This window comes from Solanum lycopersicum, chromosome 5 (genome assembly GCF_036512215.1).
Source record: "Solanum lycopersicum chromosome 5, SLM_r2.1".
NCBI classification, from domain to species: domain Eukaryota; kingdom Viridiplantae; phylum Streptophyta; class Magnoliopsida; order Solanales; family Solanaceae; genus Solanum; species Solanum lycopersicum.
Window position 1 is genome coordinate 42935948 of NC_090804.1, and position 9440 is coordinate 42945387.

The 9440-nt window shown below is 30.7% G+C and overlaps 1 long non-coding RNA gene across 3 annotated transcripts; it reads right to left on the reverse strand.

The window, feature by feature from the left end:
* Positions 1–7045: 7045 nt before the first annotated feature.
* Positions 7046–9011, reverse strand: LOC104647437 (uncharacterized). Of its 3 annotated transcripts, XR_741595.4 has the most exons (3): positions 8731–9004; positions 8478–8627; positions 7046–7231 (listed from the first exon to the last, which is right to left on the reverse strand). It is a non-coding gene; the product is annotated as an uncharacterized lncRNA (long non-coding RNA). The 3 variants fall into 3 exon arrangements; XR_002027732.3 differs by having other exon boundaries at positions 8478–9011; XR_002027733.3 differs by having other exon boundaries at positions 7046–7234; positions 8478–9011.
* Between the last annotated feature and the right edge of the window lie 429 nt (positions 9012–9440).

Below are 9440 nucleotides of genomic sequence, written 5' to 3' on the forward strand. Positions count from 1 at the left end.
AACGAAAGCACTAGCAATGCCACTAATGGGGGTCAATTGAGATTGAACCCTTTTATTGATTAATTAAAATATGAAATTGATACTTGATGGATCTACACTAAAAAGGAAAAAATATCCTCACTAGAAAGTTCAATTAAGTTTGACGTAAACTCAATTAATTTTTTTCAAATCTGATTCAGATTTTATTTTTGGATGATTGAAAAACATATCATTTTATCTTTAATTGAATTGATTGTTTTTTCTAAATTTTTTTTTTGAGAGTTTACAAGTTTGTGTAAAATCAACAATGGTGAATTTTGTGTAAGAATTTGGTCTTTGTTGTTATGGAGAAGAAAAACAATAAATTTGAAAAATAAATAGAAATACATATATTTATAAAAGAGATATTAAAAATTTAAATTTTAACATTTGTTTTTCGTGCTCACTCTCTCAAAGAGAGTGAAACACACTCTCCATGCCAGCTAAGCATTCAGAGAGGTAATAATATCAGTTTAGGCAATTCGGGTGCGTGATAGGACTCTCAGAAAGTCAAATTGTGTAGTTGAAAATCCAGATATAGATTAGGGGGGCTTTTGATAATTCTCTCTTTCTCTCTCTCTCTCTCTCTCTCTCTATATATATATATATATATATATATATATGTATGTATGTATGTATGTATAATTGTTAGAAAGTGCTTTCACAAATCAATTTTGAAAATTTTTTCTGTTCCTTATATTAATTTGTTAGTATATGTGGAGTTTTAAAGATTTAAATAATTATTATTTGAAAATTTTTATACTTTTTTTTGTCTGTTTTTCTAAAAAAGTTGTTATATATTTGAGAATTGCACTATTTACAAAAAAAAAACTAAAATTCAAAAACATAGTAAAAAACTATATGGAAAATTTGTTTCGCAGTAAGTTTATTGGCGAGATTCAGCTCATGTCCAACTAGAAGATATTGGAAAGCTATTAAGCATTTATTGGATATCTTCAAGGAACATTTCATATGAGATTGTTGTATTCTAATGCATCCAAGTCAGAGTTGATCGGTTATACTGATGTGGGATATTTGTCTGACCCACATAAAGTCCGATCTCAGACAGGATATTTATTCACATATGGAGGTACAACTATATCATGATGTTCGATGAACCAAACAATAGTTGCTACGTCTTCAAATCATGCAGAGATAATAGTCATTCATGAAGCCAGTCGAGAGTCTATGTGGTTTAGATCAACGACTCAACATATTTTGCAATTATGTGGTCTTTCTATGCAAACAAAGATTCCAACAACATTATATGAAGATAATGTTGCGTGCATAGCTCAATTAAAGGGAGGATATATCAAAGGAGACCGAACAAAGCATATTTCACCTAAGTTCTTTTTCACACATGATCTTCAATAAAATGATGAGATAAATGTTCAACAGACTCGTTCGAGTGATAATATTACAGATTTATTTACTAAGGCATTTCCAACATCAACATTTGAGAAGCTAAGATATAAGATTGGTATGTGTCGTCTTCAAGATATCAAATAAGTTTTTCATCAGGGGGAGTAAATACGAATTGTATTCTTTTCTCTTAGCCATGGTTTTGTCCCATAGCACTCAAAGCATATTACAAGATGTGTGTACTCTTTTTCCTTTTCTAGGCTTTTTCCACGTGATTTTTTCTAGTAAGATTTTAACGAGACACATTATTTGTAAACATCCAAGAGGGAGTGTTGCAAATCCACTTAATTGTGTGGATGTTTGTTTAATCTATCCCAACGTAATGTGTACATTCATTATATTAATTAAATATTATCATAACGTATTATCAAATATTTTAAAAGGATGATATTAATATCTTATAAAAGGATGATCTTCACCCTTAGAAAATATACAACAAAAGTGATAAAAGAATATTGTCTACGCTATATTTCTCATTAATATTTGTGTTCCATTTCTTGTTTAGTATTATTACATTTTTCTCTCGATTTTATAACACAAACAATATATTGTACAAACTTTATATCCTCTCATCCACTTATTTGCTCCATCATGTTCCTACTGTGTTTTTTTGTTTCACAAAAAAACTGTAGTAATTGTAAGCTTCTTTTGTTTAGTGAAATTTAAAATATGTCAATACATAAAAATAAGTGATTAAGATTGACGAATGATTCTTTTGAACATTATCATAGAACCTGTTTATATATATTCGAAGTAACAGTTTTTGATAATGTCAATCAGTTCTGCAATTAAAAATGTCATGCAATTAAAACTTTAAGAATCAAATTAATTTATTATAACAGTTATTATGGACATATGAAAGTTCTTCTTTACATTATTTATTTATTTATTGTAAATTTGATTTTCTTGAAATATTAAACCTGTCATAGACTAAATGTTTTTCTAAAAAAATAAAATAAAATCAGCTTTTACAAATTTATAAATTGTATTTTTTTTAAATATTAAATTTAAATCTGTATTTAAGAATGTTAAAATTTGTCATTGTTTTTGTAAGTTCATGCATGTGTCTATTTTTAATTCAAATTTTGAATTTATAATATTTAACTATTTATAATTTGTATTTCTAAAATTTTGTGGGGCTGGTATGTGGCATTTATCTTCTCTTATAAATTTAAAATTACAAAGTTTGTACTAAAATTTTATTTTTAAAAACAAATAATTAGTATTATATTTATTATGCTTATCTGCATTCATTTTGCTAAAAAAAGAGTTTATCAAAACATTTTTAAAAAAAATGCACAAAGAAGGGAACCCCAAATACACGTTGTGTTTGGAGGGAAGGAGATGCAATTCCTATCACTATATGCAAGAAACCAATATCTTACCGAACTGAGTTCCAAGAACATGCTAATATGATGAAATGCAAGAATAACTCAGGGAACATGATATTTAGATTGCATTACAAAATAGTAAATTGAGAGACTGGAGAGGAACTATTACCTCAAGCTGATATAGAATTGGAAGGATAGAGGTGAGAATACTTGGCCATCATGGATGCTTTTGCTTCCCAAGTAACTTCCTATATACACTGGATCCTTCACAAAACCTTTACGAAAGCAACTTTTTGATTTCTCAACCTACAAACCTCGCGGTCATGAATTTCAACAGGAACCTCTTCATAAACTGAGATTATTCTTCACAGCCACACTCTCTAATGGTACTGTTTATGTCGGATCAGCCAGCCACTTGTTCAACAAGGAAATGTGTAAAGATTGGATGAAACACTGCTAGTTCAGTTGGCAACTCCAACTCATAAGCCACATTACAAACCCTTTTTAGGATTTTATCGGGGTCTACATATGTGGGACTGAGCTTCCCTTTCTTCAAAATCTTATCACCCGTTTCATTGGTGATACCTTCAAGAAAACCCAATCATCGGTTTCAAACTCTAAGTCCCTTCTCCCCACATCTACATAGAACTTTTGACGATTCTGAGCTTCTGAGCCACATTTAGTCTATCTCTCATGAGTTGAACTTCTCCATATCCTCATAAATTGAATCTGGCCCAGTTAAGGTTGCTTTACCTACTTTAACCAAACCAATTAGACTTGTATCTATGCCAATATGGTGACTCAGACGGTGCCATCTAAATACTGGAATAGAAGCTATTATAAAACGAAAAATCTATGAGAGGTCGGTGATCATCGCAACTATCATTAAAATCGATAATGCAAGATCTAAATACGTTATAAAAGAACTGAATGGTATGCTTTAACTGACAATCCTCCTGTGGCTGAAATTTTGTACTACAATTTTCCATAGTACTAAGACCTTGATTTTCAGAAATGAGAGATAAACTTAGGACCTCTAACTTCGATAATAGACAAAGGAACCCTATGCATGCTTACTATCTCATTGAAGTGGAGTTTGGCTAGTCCCATGCTGAATCTATAGTCTTGACAACGAAGAATTGAGCAGAGTTTGTCACTCTGTCCATGATTACCCGAAGGGAGTTATGTTGTCTGCGATTACAAGGTAAACCCATAATAAATTCAATGTTTATCACTTCCCACTTCCATGTAAGAAATTTAATTTCTTGAGTTATACCTCTTAGTTTCTAATGTAGAACCTTAATCTGTTGAAAATTAGGACACTTAGCCACATAGTCTTCTATGTTCCTCTTTATGCCCTTCCACCAAAAGACTTCTCGTAGAACACAATTCATCTTAGTGGCACCTGAATGAATGAAATAGCTGGCGTTATGATCTTCTTTAAGGATCCTCGGCATCAAGACACCTACCTTAGGAATACATACGTGACTCTGATAACGAAGCACACTATCTCCCCCTTAAGAGAAAACTCAACTTTCTGCTGATGAACTGCACCTTTCAATTAAAGTAATATAGGATTGTTGCCCTGTTTACCTTAACATCTACTACCACTAAAGTTTTTTATCCATTCTCAACTATCACACAATCATATGATGTATCCGTAAGGCATCCCTAAGAGAGCAAGCTGGTGAACTTCTTCGGGGAACTCTTTCTTATCTTCCTTAACATGTGCTACTACCCATAGACAATATTCATGTTATAGTCTTTAAGGAATTCGATCCATCATCTTTCATGAAGATTCAACTCTTTCTGGGTGAACACACAAATGAGGTTCTCATGGACTGTGAACACATTAACATGAACACCATACAAATAGTGTCTTCAAAGCTTTAGAGAATATACTACGGATATAAACTCGAGGTCATAAGTCGAGTTGTTCTTCTCATGGACCTTAATTTATCTAGAATCATATGCTTTGACCTTACCTCGCTACATCAAAACACAACCTAAGTTAACCCTATATACATCAAAATAAATCACATAATCTTTTAACCCTTCTGGTAGAGTCAAGAAATGGGTTGTTGTCAACATAGTGTTCAGTTGTGAGAAGATTTTCTCATACTCATCGGACGAGTGAAATTTGACATTCTTCTTCATCAACATGGTAAATGTGGAACCTATGGATGAAAATTCTTCAAAAGAAACTTCTATAGTAACAAGTCAAACTCAAGAAACTTCTGATGTTTGTTAGAGAGGTGTCGGGCCCCATTTTTTCTCAAAACAAATTTTGTGCACGGCCTAACAACTCTTTTGGGATTTGGAGTTTGAAGAGTCGCCACCTAACAAATTAAGAAGCGTTAGGGAACCTATCTAACCTAACTAAGTCTAGCTAAGTTTGACGAGCCATAGATCAGGGTAAGAGTTAAAATTACCTCGAGCGGAAGGTGTTAGACATCCTTCGAGGTCCACAAATGTGGGTCCCGACCGTATCTCATGCAATTTATGTGGGGGTTACAAGTAGCAAATAAGGTCGCTTCATCATTTTTATTTAATTTTATGCATGCTATCTAGGTGATGACATAATATTAAGCAATTAAAAATATCTTCTTATTTTAATTAATTAGATAAGCATGTAAGACTATGTGATAAAAATAAATAAAAGTTTAAAGATAAGCAGGAGGATAGAAAAGGAACAAATAAGTAAGCAAATAAATTTATTATTTTATTTTATGTTACCCCAAATAAATATAATTATCAAACAAATAAAGGGATAATAGGGAAGAGAGACTCAAAAGAGACTTTTTGGATCATAACTCACCTTTTATTTTTATTTTTCCGATAGGCTATGGTATAGGGACAGACGAAACCAAAGTTTTTCTTTTCAAGCCTCAGTGAATGTCATCATCTCCATAGGACCAACTACCCCTACCCCACCACTGCATGCATTTCGTACCTAAAGGTGGCTAGTCGTTCCAACCTAATGTCCAGGAGGCCTTGGACTCTTAGTAGGGTAGGTTTAGATATAATAAAATATGAGGCCCTCCTAGACACAGAGTGAAACAAAAAGACAAACAAGACGGTCATGTTAGCATTATAAGTTTTAATTTGGCCTCTAAATTTTAATTAGACATGCTTGCAAACAACACATAATTGTGAAAGATTTTCATGCTAAGTGTGTGAACATAGTTAAAAAGGAAGTAATGAATTGGTTTTAAAAATAAGGAAAAAAATGATTACAAATGCAAAAAAAAAATTCAAAAGAAATAGCAGAATATTATGAATACAACAAATTATCTAAAAGAAACAGTGTTTAGCATGTGGAAAAAAAGTTAATTGAGAGCATTTTAAAGTAGCAACTTTTATTTATTAATGTAGAAATAATTTTTTAGAACAATAGGCATTTTTTAAGTAAAGCAATAAATTTATTATTAATGCATGAAATTGTTTTAGATAAATGACAAATTTATTTTTTATGCGGAAATTTATTTTTAAAACAGTGACATATTTATATATCAATTAGTACTGCTAAAAATATATTTTTAAGAAAAATGATTATAGTGCAACAATTAGAAATCAGATTGTGATTAATGCAGAAATATTTCTTAGGCAGTCATTTTATTAGATGCAGAAAATATTTTTTAGAACGATAACAGTTTTTATTATTAATGCACAAATTTTTTAAGCGGTAACCGATTTATTAGATGCAACAACTCAAAGGAATTATTTATTTAAAAGTTATAGAAAGTATGCACAACGAATTTTATTTCAATTATTGATTTGCTGAAAATTTACAAGCCTATTAACATGATTTCTAGGTAATTAACATGCTGCAAAAAATGACAAAGTAAAAAGAAATAATTCATTTATTAACATGCTAAAAAATAGTTGATAATTCCTATAAACATGATTTCGAAGTGATTTAATAATCAACACATGTATATAACACATATAGGCATGATTTCTAACTCCAAGTGACATATAAATGCATAAATTTCATAGGCATATTTTATTCAATGAATCATTTTGTACAAAATGCACACAAATTATTTGTTTAACATTTTAGCAAATTAGTCATAACCAATTACTTAATACGCAAAATTGAATAAAATTAGTTTCAAACATTAAAGGACAAGATTAACCAAATGATCAAGCAAAAATTAATTTATTTTATGATTAGATATAAAGTTATTTTATCAACTAAGAAACTATCAAATATATTTACAAACATATAGGCATGTTTTCTAGCACAAATAAGTTTGCAAATAAAGAGATAATTAGCACATAATTCTCTCCCCTTAGGCGATCCACCAAATTTATTTCATTTATATGTAAGGTTAGAGAATTATACACATAGTGTAATAATAAAAAATGAAAATATAACACAACATTAAAATAAATGAAGTTTCGTCCGAAATTTCTTCTAGGCTACTCTTCATCAACTTTAACTCTAAGTTCAAAACCTGCTAGAAGAGGTAATGTAACACATACTCAATGAGAAATAAATGTCATATATAATATTCATAGTAACAAATTACATTGATATATACATATATAAACAACACACATAAGAAATAAAAAGGACAAAGAATATGCATAGACATACTACCATACATAGGGACAAAGGATAAGGAAACTAAGTTGGATGCTTCCCTTTTGTTTCCAACAAAAAAGAATGATAATTATGCAAAAACAAAATTTAAAATAATAAAGAGGGCTAACCAATTATTCAGAAGATTTATCAGCAATGAAGTATTGATAGATTTTCCAAACCACAACAACAACACGGCAAAGAAAGCACTTGAATATTTCTTAGAAAATTCTTATTTTTATTTCAAGATTAGAGATTATATGAGCAATTATTAGGATGTGAGAGTGAATGAGCAATGAGACAACTGGTGTTCTTTTGAAGATGTCTGTCTTGGATAGTGAATGAGGCATTCTCTTTATATAGTAGAAGAGGGGCACACATTAGGGAAGAAAAAATATGTCAGGGAATTAATTAATATATTATTTTTCTTATTTAAAAGAGAGTAAAATTAGATTTTTTTTAAACAAAAAGAAAATATGACATAACCAAATATAAACAAGTAAGAATAAAAATTAGTAATAATAATAATATTTTCCTTAAATAATAATGGTCAAATCGGATTTTATTATTAATTTATTTTATCAAATAGATGAGCAACTTAAATATGAAAAGAAAATGATTAAAGTAGTCATAAATAAGAAAGTAAGAAATAATCTAGCGAAATATCAATAAATGAATTATTAAAGTAAAATTAATTCGACAGGTATCGATTTTTAACCCATAGTATCAATTCAGCTAATGTGATAATCAATTACGAGAGATAGCAAATAATAAGAGGAAATTCAGAGATTTGTACCACGAAATTAGTCAATTTGTCTAGTAAAAATCAGATATCTTATTAGAAGAAATCAACACTACACCAACAAAATATTCGCAGCATATTAACATATGAACACATGAATAAATTCCAGAAGAGCAATAAAGTTCTAACAAGCCATTAAAATTGATTCCAGCCTAGATCATATTTAAATCACAATATGAGTAAATTAACATACTTTAAACAAGGTGTTAATCAACATTAAGCATACATGAAGCTTCCAAAGAAACCAAAATAACAGTAGGTGAAAAAGAAAAATGAAAGTATTAATATGTAAGTTAATAATTTAAAATGAATGTACCCGGAAAAATTTTGAATAAGATCCATCGTTTAATCCCCTTGAAACTTTCGAAAACATCCCTGGAGTTTGCTTGTTTGTTGGCCGGTTGTCCTGCTCATCTGCCAAAGCCGTTGTCACTAGTGGCTGTTGTCTAGTGGGATGTTGTTGGACCTACAAAGAGAGAAGAAAAAAATAAGGAAGAGGAGGGAAGGGAGATAGGGCAGATAGAAAAGAGAAGGAGGAAGCGGTAGAGGAGAGAGGCTCCGTCGCCTACTGTTCGCCATGGCCTCGCCTGGCTACGGGCTATTGCTGGTCTCCTGGAAGCTCTCCGGTGTAACTACTCGCTGCCAGAAAGAGAGAAAAAAGGAATGAGAGGGGGAGGCGCTGCTGGAGAGAGGGCAACGGTGCTTAGGGAGAGGAGAGAAGAAGAGTGAGGCACCCTAGCGGAAGACAGGAGCCGGAGAAGACAGAAGTTGTCAGTGGAGTTTGGGAGAGAGAGAGAGGTGGTTGATCTGAGGGAGGGAGAAGAGAATGAGAATTCTTTAGGGATTAGGGTCTTTTTAATTTAGAATATGTAGATTAAAGCTGGACCATTGATTTAATAAGAGATAAAGGGCTAGGATTCGATCTAGAATTTAATTTGAAGGATGGATGGATGGAATTAAAAGCTGAAAAATATTGAATGAGATCTGAAATTACCAAAATTGTAATAGAAATAGGCTATTGAAATGAAATGGTCGTTATATTGAAATAAGATTTCGGACTGGCTAGAATTGAAAGAAAATAAAATAGAAAATAAAATAATTTTGAGGAAAATTAAGAAGTTACTATTTTAATTAAAATACTACATATATTAAAATATTTTTAAATAATTAAAAATCACTTAAATATTAAAACATTCAAAATTTGTTAATTACTTTAAAATATTTTAATAATAATTACAATAATTTTATAAACTAAAATATATAACTTTTATGCAAAATC